Source organism: Narcine bancroftii, chromosome 4 (genome assembly GCF_036971445.1).
Source record: "Narcine bancroftii isolate sNarBan1 chromosome 4, sNarBan1.hap1, whole genome shotgun sequence".
NCBI classification, from domain to species: Eukaryota; Metazoa; Chordata; class Chondrichthyes; order Torpediniformes; family Narcinidae; genus Narcine; species Narcine bancroftii.
In genome coordinates this window covers 25973752-25986983 of record NC_091472.1, presented here as the reverse complement: position 1 = coordinate 25986983, position 13232 = coordinate 25973752, and the positions used below count along the sequence as shown (strand labels likewise).

The 13232-nt window shown below is 40.6% G+C and overlaps 1 protein-coding gene across 2 annotated transcripts in view; it reads left to right on the top strand.

The window, feature by feature from the left end:
* Positions 1 to 13232, top strand: part of prkd3 (protein kinase D3) — a 384168-nt gene that overhangs the window by 243138 nt on the left and 127798 nt on the right. The gene's annotated exons all lie outside the window — the stretch shown is intronic.

The window sequence follows — 13232 nt, the reverse complement described above, 5'->3', positions numbered from 1 at the left end:
ATATCTGAGTAAAGAAAGCAAGCTCATACTTACATTTGGATCGTGATCATTTTAATGGTCATTTTTGCTTAACCCTTGCCTGGGTTCATGGAAGCATCACATTGTAAAGTCACAAGTTTTGTAACTTCTACATTAGAAATGGGGGAATTGTGGTATGATATTATATTTAATAGTTATTAATAAAAATTATTGTTTTAAAATACCATTCTCTTGGTGAATTTCTATTGCTGCTGGTCTGTGATGTGACAAAAATCAGCATTGTACTGAGTGCAATGAACTTTACGTTCTGCTTAACCATAAGTTTCACCAACCTAGTATGTTCTCTTGAAATTAGTCACTATTGGAGAAATTGGAGGCACTGTTATTAGGTTAATACATGTAACCTAATAATAAGAACTCCAGTTCCATGAGCTGAATATTTGTGCAATATTCAGAACCAGAATTTATTGTCATGAACAAGTCATCAAATTTGATGTTTTGCAGAGCATCAGAATGCAAACATTCATATTATAATGATCTTACAACATTCCTATAAAATATAAAAATAATAGTGGGTGAAAAGTAAAGCAGTGTCTTTGGTTCATTGATTATTCAGGAAGAAATTGTCCTTTTGCCATTGAGTGCTCATCTTTAGGCTCCTGAACCATTTTCCCAATGGTAGCTGAGTGAAGAGGGCATGACCTGGGTGGTGATGAGTCATTGAGGATAGAGGTTGTTTTTTTAAGACACCACCTCATGTAGCTGTCCTCGATAGAATGAAGTCTGGTGCCTGTGATGTTGGAGGCCAAGTTACCAACCCTCTGGAGTTTATTTTTATCCTGAGAATTGGCACCTCCATACCAGGCAGTGATGCAATCAGCCAGAATGCTCTTCACTGTACACCTGTAGAAGTTTACAAGAGTCTTTGGTGACATACCGAATCTCCTCAGACCCCTCACAAAGTATAGCGGCTGGCGAGACTTCGACATGATTGCATCAACATGGAGGCTCCAGGACAGATCCTCGGAGATGTTGAGACATAGGAATTTGAAGTTCTTGACCCTTTCCCCTTCTCGACGAGGACCGGGTTGTGTTCCCCTGACTTCCTCCTGAAGGCCCCAATCCTCCCCTTGGTTTTGCTGATATTGAGTGCAAGGTTGTTGTGGTTACACCATTCAATGAGGTGAGAGTGTTCTTTTTTGAAATCCAGAACAATATATGTGGATTTGGTAAAAATAACTTTTACTGAATCTTCACAGACAGATTGCAACTAGCCCATGCTTCACCTACTCTACTTGAAGGGTGCCCATGATTGCACTGACATCTTTTGTTGTTCAACTCCCAATAACCTGCCAGGGTGGAACAGGCTTTTGTCCAGTGGCTCCTGATGAGTGCTCTGCTAGTCATGCCCTAAAAGCTTGTTTTTTATATAACATAGCAATTTCCCTTTTCACTGAATTACCTCTACCCAAACGTAACTGGCTGAATCACCTTGATGTGAATTAAGAATGTCTGATGAAGAGCTCAGGCCCAAAACATTGGCTATATATCTTTGCATTCTCTGGACGCTGCAGGACCTGGTGAGTTTCTCCAGCTCTTCTGTGTATTTACCACAACATACTTTGACGAAAGACTCAGGCCTGAATCGTTTGTTATAAATCTTTGCCTCCTCTAGACGCTGAGCGACCTACAGCACTTTTGTGTATTTATTGAATGACTTTGAAGCCTGGTTGGCACGTGTCAGTGTATTCCAGTGCACTGCACAGAGGAAGTATGGATAGGCTGCATCTGACCATTCATCCTGCTGGGTTCAATACCAGCTCTGGAGTGGTCCGTGTGCTACTGAACCGATGGATGGATGCCCTTTGTATTAGGGGGAAACTTAACACAATCCATGGTTTGCTGCTCTGGTTGGAAACAAAGTGGTTTGTTTCTTGAGCTTTATTTTAATTAAATGTAATAATTTCCATAAGTTTACTCTTTCGAAATGATCATCAGAGACCCATAAAAGATATTGGTGGCACGAGCTGCAAAAAGGTCTGGGGGGGATGGGACCTGAACTTTCACTACCTGCAGATTAGTGGTTTAGTGCCTTACAAAATGACTGCAACAACAAGGCTGGAAACTGGTGACTATGAGACCAGAAAAAGTTTATGCAACTCTCTGCACGAGCCATGTTGATCATGATCTGGCCCATTGTTAAATAAGGATATCCTATTTCTGGACCTCAACCATTAGAGTTCTGTGTGTTCTCAATCACTAACTGGACTATCATCTCCTGTTTTATTTCTGCTTGATGAATAATAGCTAGGATATGTTATCTATCTTTCAATTCACAGAGACCTAGAGTCAAGGTGGGGAGTTCTGAAAGTCCAGTATCAACTCAATCCACTGGCTCTCCACTCAGCTCTGGTCACCTCGAAAATAACAAGTCATACATACGGCTATTCTTCATCGACTACAGCTTGACCTTCAATACCATTATTCCCTCAGTGCTGTTCAAGAAGCTACAAACTCTAGGCCTCTGTACCCATCTCTGCAACTGGATCCTTGACTTTCTCATCAGAACACCACAGTCAGTGTGAATTGGAAATAACGTCTCTTCCTCGCTGATTATCAACACAAGCGCACCCCAAGGATGGGTGTTTAGCCCACTGCTCTACTCATTATGCACCTATGACTGTGTGGCCAGGCACAATTGCAATGCAATTTACAAGTTTAACAATGACTCCACGGTTTTTGGCAGAATCACAAATGGGAATGAGAAAACATACAGGAGAGAATAATCAGCTCGTTGAATGGTATAATGACGGCAACCTTGCGTTCAACTTCAGCAAAACCAAGGAGATGATTGTGGACTTCAAGAGGAAGTCAGGGAACATGACCCAGTTCTCATCGAGGGCTCATTAGTGGAGAGGGTCAAGAACTTAAAATTCCTGAGTGTCAACATCTCCAAGGATCTGTCCTGAATTCTCCACATTGTTGCAATCACGTAGAAGGCTTGCCAGTGGCTATACTTTGTGAGGTGTCTGAGGTAATTCAGTATGTAGAATACTCTCGTGAACTTCTACAGGTGTGCTGTGGAGAATATTTTGACTGGCTGCATCAATGCCTGGTATGGAGGCGCCAACTCTCAGGACAAGAATATACTCCACAGGATTGTTAATTCGGCCTGAAACATCACACGCACCAGACTTCACTCCATCAAGGACAGCTACATTAGGTGGTGTCTTAAAAAAGCAGCCTCCATCCTCAAAGACCCCCACCACCCTGACCATGCCTTCTTCACTCTGCTACCATTGGGGAAAAAGGTACAGGAGCGTAAAGATGAGTACTCAATGGCACAAGGACAGTTTATTCTTGAATAAGCAATGAACCATAGACACTGCCAATTATCTTTTTTTTAGTAATGTTGTAAATTGATGGAAAGTGTTCTTAGAGATAGTATATATAAGTATATGGAGGGAAAGGGTCTGATCAGGGACACTCAACACGGATTTGTGCGTGGAAGGTCGTGTTTGACCAATCTTGTTGAATTTTTTTGAAGAGGTGACTAGGAATGTTGATGAGGGAAGAGCAGTGGATGTTGGTGATATGGACTTCAGTACGGCCTTTGATAAGGTTCAGCATGGGAGGTTAGTTAGGAAGGCTAAGTCCTTGGGTATTAATTTGGAGATAGGCAAATGGATTCAACAGAGGCTGGAAGGAAGGTGCCACAGAGTAGTAGTAGATAAATGTTTGTCAGATTGGAGGCTGGTGACAAGCGGTGTACCTCAGGGTTCGGTATTGGGACCATTGCTGTTTGTCATATATATTAATGATCTGGAGGATGGGGTGGTAAATTGGATTAGTAAATATGCAGATAATACTAAAATCGGGGGAATTGTGGATGATGAAAAGGGTTTTCAAAGATTGCAGAGGGATTTAAACTGCTTAGAGGAGTGGGAAGAAAGATGGCAGATGGAGTTTAATGCTGATAAGTGTGAGGTGCTTCATTTTGGAAAGATTAATCAAAGCAAGACATGTGTGGTAAATGGGAGGGCATTGAGGAATGCAGTGGAGCAGAAAGATCTAGGAATAACGGTGCTTTGTTCCCTGAAGGTAGGAGCGCATGTGCCTATATCAATCAGTGCATAGAATCTAGGAGTTGGGAAGTAATGATGAAACTGTTCAAGTCATTGGTGAGGCCAAATTTAGAGTACTGTGTGCAGTTCTGGTCACTGATTTATAGGAAGGATATTAACAAGATAGAGAGAGTGCAGAGAAGATTTACAAAAATGTTGCCTGGGTTTCAGCACCTGGAATACAAGGAAAGGTTGAGCAAATTAGGTCTTTATTCCTTGAAACATAGAAGGCTGGGAGGGGATTTGATAGAGGTGTTTAAGATAATGAGAGGGATAGATAGAGTTGATGTGGAAAGGCTTTTCCCATTGAGAGTAGGAGAGATGGATACAAGAGGTCATGGTTGAGAGTTGACGGGCAAAGGTTTAGGAGTAACATGAGGGGGAACTTCTTTACTCAGAGAGTGGTTACTGTGTGGAATGGGCTTCCGGGAAAGGTGGTGGAGGCAGGGTTAATTTTGTCATTTAAGAAAGAGTTGGATAAGTATATGGATGGGAGGGGGATGGAGGGATAAGGGCAGAGTGTTGGTAAGTGGGGTTAGAGGAGGGTACTTGGATCAGTGCAGTCTAGAAGGGCCAAATTGGCCTGTTTCCGTGCTGTAATTGTTATATGGTTATAATATGATTATTTGCTCTATGACGCTGCCACAGAAACACCAAATTTCATGACTTGTTCATGACAATAAATTGTAATTCTGATTCTGTCTTTGTAGTTGATCTTTTAAAACCATTGATATTGGACCATCATCCGTAAATGATTCCTTTATCATTTAAACAAATTAATTCCTTGGTTACTCTTTCTTTCACACATGCTAATTTGAGACAGTTCAATCACAGCCTTCTGCATGAATTGTTATTAGTATGAAGTGTTTACAAGTGATTATCCATTCGGCTTTCCAAAAAAACTATCGTGTTTGAAGGTCCAATGTGTATTTTAAATGAATGCTGTCAAAGATGCACATGCTTATTTACACACATGAACACATTAGAGATGGACTGCTTTCATTGCAGCTGTTGACTGAATCAATTTCAAATTGAACATTAAGCCAAGAAGTCATTTATGAATGCAATGAAATCTGTCGAATTCCAACTTTAGCTAGCTTTTGTTTAAGCTGAGTGCAGATGCTCTGATTGTAGTAGAAACACACAGAAATGCTGGAGGAACTCAGCCGGTCTTGCAAGTGTCCCTTGGAGGTAAAGATTCGTATATTATCAATGTTTCAGGCCTGAGCTCTTCAAAGAATGTTTAAGCTGAAACCTGAATTTTTTTTTTTCATGTTGTATTTGGTCCATTTAGCTAAGCATATGATTGCATCAAATGCAGTCTGTTTCTCATTGCGCTGTAACTGCAGCCACGTTTCCTATCTCTGTTCCTTCTAGATTCAATTGCCGAATAACTCGATTGCATTTGCCAAATAGCTCTGCTATTGCAATAAAGATGTCTTAATCAGCTAGTGTTGGCTGAAATGTTTCAGATGTTGTAAATCTGCAAATTGTCATTCCTAGTAAGACAACTTACCCATTTCCCCAAGCATTACATAAAATTCATTTTCATGGTCAGGCTGTCACTAGCAGGGCATTTACTGTCCATATCTCAAATGATTGTGATGCAACCAAGTGGTTAGCATGGCTATTTCAGAGGGTGTTTAAGAGTGAATCACATGGACTAAGACGCATGCGAGATAACTTGACAAATAAACACTAGTTCTATTTCTGGTTACTTTACAATTGAAAGAGACTCAAAAATAAGGCAGATCTTTCATGGGCAGTCCTCTGAGAAATACAGGCAACGCCTCCTTTGGAGAAAGGCCCAGGTAAAATCTCAGCAGGCTTCCTTCTGAAGAATCTTGACTGAATTTCCTGTGTTCATGAGATCACCTATGTTTGCAACCTTGAAAACTGGGACTCAAATCTCCAACCCGATAGCATTAACAGTGACTTCTCCAATTTCTGTTAACCCTCCTGCTGTGTGTGACTCTCTCTCTCTTTTGCTCATCCCTCTGTATCCTTCCCTTCAGCTCCCCCCTCCTTCCCTCATCAGCTACCCTCTGCCCTCTCCCCCATCACTCCTGACCTTCCCGCTCTTCTACCTTCCCTTCTGCATCCACCTGTTAGCCGGTGCTCCCTCCCTCCTCTCCTCCTCCCCACTAACCTCCCCGCCCACTGTTTTATTCAGATATTTGCCTATTTTTTAATCTTATTCCAGGTGAAGGTCTCAGGCCAAAAACATTATTTATTCATGTTGCATGGCCTGCTGAACTTCTCCGGCATATTTCTGTGTGTTCACTTGACTCCCCAGCATCTGGAGATATTATTGTTTAACAACAATCCCACTCAAATCAGCACATTTTTATCCATATTACTCTCACTCCCTTAAAGTCACACTTGGGTAAATATGAACTTAATATATCGGTTTCAATTTAATCCTCCACATACTGTGCAACCAGAGTAGACGACTTCCTGATACTGTACAGGTAAATCAAACCAACTTGGGTAAGCCATAATTATTAGCTCAGAAACATCTAAATATATAGAAAATTGTCTTTTAACGTTACTCATCCTACCCCTATTTTTATGCAAAGATTAATTTGTATCAGATTAACTAATGTCGGTCTGCACTTAGCTTAACAAGATATAACCATAAATGCAAATAAGTTTCCACACTGCAGTTATACCTTTCCATCAATAGTGGGCATTCATTACAAATGTTGTAAGCAAGGGAATTTTTCTTGAGCAGATTATTTAAAATACATGCAAGCTGAGACTTTGAAGATTTTATAATAGCTCAAATCTCCAGTGTGACAAGTTCAGCATCAATACCTTGACCGTTGAAATTAAAATTAATCTACATATTCAGCTTCTTACTATGTTGTGTGCAGTTCCACCCAGTTATGTTGCATACACGTGGCATACGCTAAACATCAGTGGTGAAACGCCAGGAACTAAGAAATGGGTGGCTCCTTGCTGAAAATGAGCCGGTGCCAAGACGTTCCATTTAACTTTTGTTTGCTGTTTTAAAGCAATGTTCCAATATATATCATGCTAATTTTATATGGATGAAAACCTCAAATGTACTCCAGGATGAGCCAAATCAAATGAAAACACTGTTGACTGAGTAAACTGTATCACAAAAACTCAATTATGTTTGCACCAAAAACAAAATGATGTCTCTGTACTCCTTCCTTCCAGAACACCTGGGCCACTAGAGGGCACCTAATAGCAAGGGACAAGATCACTGGAAGTATAAAATTTTGCAAAGGAGACTGCATTTAAAAACCCGTTTTAAGGATCGATGCTGGGACCATTGTTGTTTGTTGTCTATATCAATGATCTGGATGATAATGTTGGAAACTGGATCAGCAAGTTTGCTGATGACCCTAAGATTTGAGGTGTTGTGAACAGCGAGGAAGGCTTTCAAATCTAGCAGAGTGATCTGGACCAACTGGAAAAATGGGCCAGAAAATGGCAGATGGAGTTTAATACAAACAAGTGTGAGGTGTTGCATTTTGGAAGGATTAACCAAGGTAGGGTGTACATAGTAAATGGTAGGACATTGAGAAGTGCGGAAGAACAAAGGGATCTGGGAATACAGATACATAATTCCCTGTAAATGTTGTCACAGGTAGACAGGGTTGAAAAGAAAGCTTATGGCATCTTGACCTTCATAATTCAAAGCATTAAGTACAGGAGTTGGGATGTTATGGTGAGATTGTATAAGACATTGGTGAGGTCCAAATTTGGAATATTGTGTGCAGTTCTGGTCACCTAACTACAGGAAGGATATCAGTAAGATTGAAAGAGTGCAGTTATAAGGATGTTGCCAGGTCCTCAGGAGTTGAGTTACAGGGAAAGATTAAACAGGTTGGAATTTATACCTTGGAGTGTAGAAGAATAAGGTGAGATTTGATAGAGGTTTTTACAAAATTATGAGGGGAATAGACAGAATAAATGTCAGTAGGCTCTTTTCACAGATTGGGAGAGATAAATATGAGAGCATATAGCTTTAGGATGAAAGATTTAGGAAAATATTAGGGGGAACTTCTTCAATCAAAGAGTGGTGGGAGTTTGGAATGAGCTGCCATCTGACGTGGTAAATGCGGACTCACTCTTAAGTTTTAAGAATAGATTGGATAGATAAATGGATGGGAGAGGACTGGAAGGTTATGGAATGGGTGTAGATCAGTGGGACTAGTAGAATGATATTTTGGCACAGACTGGAAGGGCTGAATGGCTTGTTTTCTGTGCTGAAGTTTTCTATGGTTTCTAAGGTATCTTCCTCAGTGACTATTGGATCAAAGCTGGCGAAAATCTCAAATAGGCTAATTACTGATGGAAAATTCATTATATAAATTAATTCTCATTGTTCCACCACCCAGCGCCTCTTTATTCAATGCATCTCAAATTAAATAGGCATAGATCAGCCAACATCAAATGAGTCGAGCCAGGAATTCAGCATAGTTCAAGAGCTCATAGAACAAAATGAAAGGTTTGGGAAAAATGTCACCGATGGAGGCCACCAATTCACAGGGGACAGCATAAGAGAGGTGCAAATTATATCTTCTGGAGCAGGTAGCCAAGCCCATAGATCAATGGTGAGTTCAGCTGGCCAAGGAGCACCCACCTGCCACATGAAAGGATTTGTGGGAGGTGTGACAGATTATGTTATAATTTATATTGTATCTAGATATGTTTTAAAGGAGATAAATTGTGGCAGGTTTTTTAGTGTAGGTCACATACAAACCCTTCAAAACAGATCTCAGTTAAAATGCCAGAGCTCTGCTCAAGCCAGACAGTTCAGGCTCTGGGCACCTTTGCAAAAATTTTGAAGGATGCCAATTAACACCGACTTCACAAGTCGGTGTTAATTGGACATGCTGTGGAGTAATGGATTATTGTTTTGAAAAGCAACAGATGAATGAACTCAGAAGATTAGGTCCAGCGCCACAGTTAGTCTGAATGCAGTTGGCTGTTCTAAGAGGGTCATATGGTTTTCTCTGAGTGAGAGAGAATTCATTTCTACAGTTCAGCAGCAGCTGGGACTGGAACAGGACAAGCTGGCAAGCTTGTGGAAAAACCCCATTCTGAAGATGGGTTGTGAGTTCTTAGTTCAACCTGGTCAAAGCCCTTGTGGTCCATACAAGAGGAGATGGCTGGCTGTATAATATTTCACTTGCAATAAGGGAAACAGAAATGAACTCTGTGGTGACCTGAAAGAAAGAGGTTATCATCTGGATGACCCTGATGGGGTAAGTTTCTTCGGCAAGACACTGATGTGTTGATTAGAAGGGATCCGTTTGTGACCAGCGAACAACAAATCTCAATCTGAAAACTGATAAGAACCTTCCTGAACGGTAATCATTTACCTTTTAAGCACCAAAGCCTGGTGAACTTCATAAATGTTAAATTCTGTGCACAGTATAAGAATTGCCTGTGACCAGTGAACTTGGAGGAATCAGAAGTGAGATTGGATTGTGAATCCAAGAACTTTTCTGAACTTATACACACATTACATACATGTGTGCTTAGAATTAGAAGGTGGTTAAGTTAATAGTAAGAAGTTAAAGTTTGATCTTGTTTTCATGTTTAAAAATAATTAAAAGCAACTTTTGTTTAAGTAACCATTAGTCTTGGTGAATTTCTACTGCTGCTGGGTTTTGGGGTCCTCTGGGCTCGTAACAGAGGACACATCCTGATTTCAAGACATGCTAAGATAAGCAATGAGATGTCCTGCCAGTTACCTCCTGTGGTTACATATAACTACTCGTGTTACAGGAATATGAACACTTCTGCTGAGGAGTTGATAACATTGCCCTTCTAGGTATAGAACAAAAGGAAAGGCCACCAATCTGTGCAATTTTTTTCTGAGATGGTGCATGTAACAATCAATTTTACTGCTGCGATACAATTTCTTCATCCACTGCACAGAGACCACTTTGGGCATCACTGATTTGATGCCCCACAGTGATCTCCATGCAGCAGATGAAGAAACTGCAGCTGTAACCTTTCATCTATAGTGGAGCCATGGGTCCATGTCTGGCAATATTGTGACAAACTTGTAGTTATTATAAATGTGAGCATAGAATCTTCTCATGAATAAGATCACACTGAGAGTATTGTGTTCAGTCTGCTCACCTCATTATAGGAAAAATGTGGAAGCTATGGAAAGGGTGCAGAGGAGATTTACCAGGATATTGCCTGTATTGGGAAACAAGTCTTATGAGGTAAGACCTTTCTCTTTGGACTGTAGAAGGATGAGAGGAGACTTGATAGAGGTCTACAAGATTATGAGAGGCATTGATAGGGTGGACAGCCAGCATCTGTTTCCCAGGGCAGGATCAGCAAACACCAGAGGACACATGTACAAAGTGAAGGAAGGGAAGTGTAAGGGAGACATCAGGGATCATTTTTTTTACGCAGAGAGTTGTGGGTGCCTGGAATGCCTTGCCAGGGATGGTGGTGGAGTCTGAAGCATTATGGGCATTTAAAAGTCTCCTAGACAGACGTATGGATGGAATAAAAACAGAGGGTTATGGGGTAAGGAGGGTTTAGCACATTTTGAAGAAGGCATATATAGGTTGGCCCAACATCGAGGGTCGAAGGGCCTGTATTGTGCAGTAGTTCTATATCAGTGGTTCCCATCCTTTTTCTTTCCACTCACATACCACTTTTAAATATTCCCCATGCCATCGGTGCTCTGTGATTAGTAAGGGATTGCTTAAGGTGGGATGTGGGTGAAAATAAATAGTTTGAGAACCACTGTTTTAATCATACTTAATTGACTCATTACATGCCCGGTTTCATAACTTCAAAGGAAATGGACCAAAGTCTATTTTTCTCAAACAAAATATTTCTAGCAATTGGGTCTAGAGAAGTGATTCTCAACCTTCCCTTCCCACTCACACACCACCTTAAGCATTCCCTTACTAATCACAGAGTACTTATGGCATAGGGCTTACTTAAAGTGCTACGTGAGTGGAAAGAAAAAGGTGGAGAACCACTGTTCTATATGAAACACATACACTTTGAAGATTTCAGAATAGCTCAAATCTCTATTGTGATTAGTTTAGCATCAATACATTGGCCATTGAAACCAATATGTCACTGGCACTTTGTCTTTGTTCCAAACCAAATGGTATCTCTCTCTCTAACTCTGCACTTTTGTACTGCATTTACTTGTGCTACATATCTGACAATGCATTTTTGATACATGTGACAATAAACTTGAACATGAATTTCTGGGGAGAGTTTTGATATAATTGTATTAATTTACCATAGCAATGACTTTAATTTCTGTTTGGTTTAATGTGATGTGGGTGAATTATAAAGTAATCCCAATCCTCTGCATACAGAAATGTCCAATGCAGATAATAAGGAAACTGGTTCTGCGAATGTAGAACCTCATTAGCATCAGGCACCAGGTTAGACATGCCCACCTCTAATGGTATTATGGAGTTTATAGAGCAGCACTAAGCTAACAGTTGATAATGAACAGTGATAGAATAGATTGAGAGGCATAGTTGTTGCAAGCTCAAGTGGTGTTTGGTCTTGCCAAATTGATTTGACATTCCAACTTTCTGCTTTTGATTCTTTGCAAGCGCTAATAAGAGGAGCAATAACTTTCTGGAGAATAGTAGAAACCAGTCTGAACCACCTGGTTGTATCAGTTGTCATTCATGTGCTTTAGCATTTGTAGTGATCAAAACTCTTGTGAATATTCCACCATACAAAACTGAAGGTAAAATTTAAGTCAACCAAAGGTTCACAGAAATATGATTCTATCAATGTTGATCTTCAGCAGATGAAGATGTCAACATCTTGGTGATAACTGCAAAATACAATTGTAGATATTGTGAAGAAGTTGATCTGTGAATTAGAGTGCAGATAATCTGTAAATCCAGAGTATAAGCCAAAAGTAATGTCAAACTAGCCTAACAAACCTCAGTTTTAAGTTCACAACAGCTCAGCGGTGAGTGGCACAGAAACCTGGGTTTGGTCCTGACCTGGAACTATCTGAATGGATTCCCCATTCTCTTTTTTGTGTGAATTTTCCCATGGGTTCTCTAGTTCCCTCCACGTGCCAAAAGCATGGGTTAACTGGCCGCTGTAAATCACTCCTAATGTTGGTAGGTAGTAATAGAACCAAGGGGAAACACGGCTGGCATAGCGGTTAGTTCTGTAACAGCGCAAGAGGCCTGGGTTCAAATCTGGTGCTGTCTGTCAGGAGTTGTACGTTCCCCATGTCTGCGTGGGTTTCCTCCAAGTGCTCCTGTTTCCTCCCACCCTTCAAACCGTACCAGGATTGTGATATTTTAGCGGCACCAACTCATGGGCCAGAAGGACCTGTTACTAAATTTAAATTTAAATGTCTAAATTTAAATTTAATTGATGGATATGTTAGAGAGCCTATCTTGTTGGGCAATATATGGGAGAATGAGACTGGTAGGATTGCTCTGATCTCTATGCCAGCCATGATGGGGCAAATCATAGAAAAAATAACAGGTTGAGAAGCTGAAATTCTTTTTAAAAAAATGCTCAGCATATCAGGCCGCATATGTAATGGGGAAAGAGTTAATATTTCAGGGACTCATCCCACGAGGGTTCTTCATGCTTATTCCCCTGACATAACATTCTGCCTTGTGCTGAATTATGTAACCAGCCGCAACATTATTCACAATACAAGACATCAAGTAAGGAATGGGTTGAAATAGAACCTGTGCTCAGGAGTTTAGAGCATTCACTGTTTTCTGTGAAGTTCTATGTGTGACATAATAATCTGATAGAACTTCTCTGTCTGTGAACAGTTATGTGCAGTTGGTGCACACTGATGTATTTATAAATCCAGATACAGTGAAGTTAGCCACAAAGGATCTCTGCACATCTGTTTTGATTATCCTGACAGCTCATTTTTAATACATTCCATGCACTGGTTGAAAGGTTTCCAGGCAGTCTGTTGGCCTTCTCTACACTGAATTTCATGACTTATTCACGACAATAAATTCTGATTATGATTGGAGGGACTGGATGCGGGTTGGGAGCTTGCTTCGTTGAGCACCTTTGCTTTGTCCACTACAGTGACAGAGACCTCCCAATAACCAACCATTTCAGTTCTGTGTCACACTCCCATACTCGCAT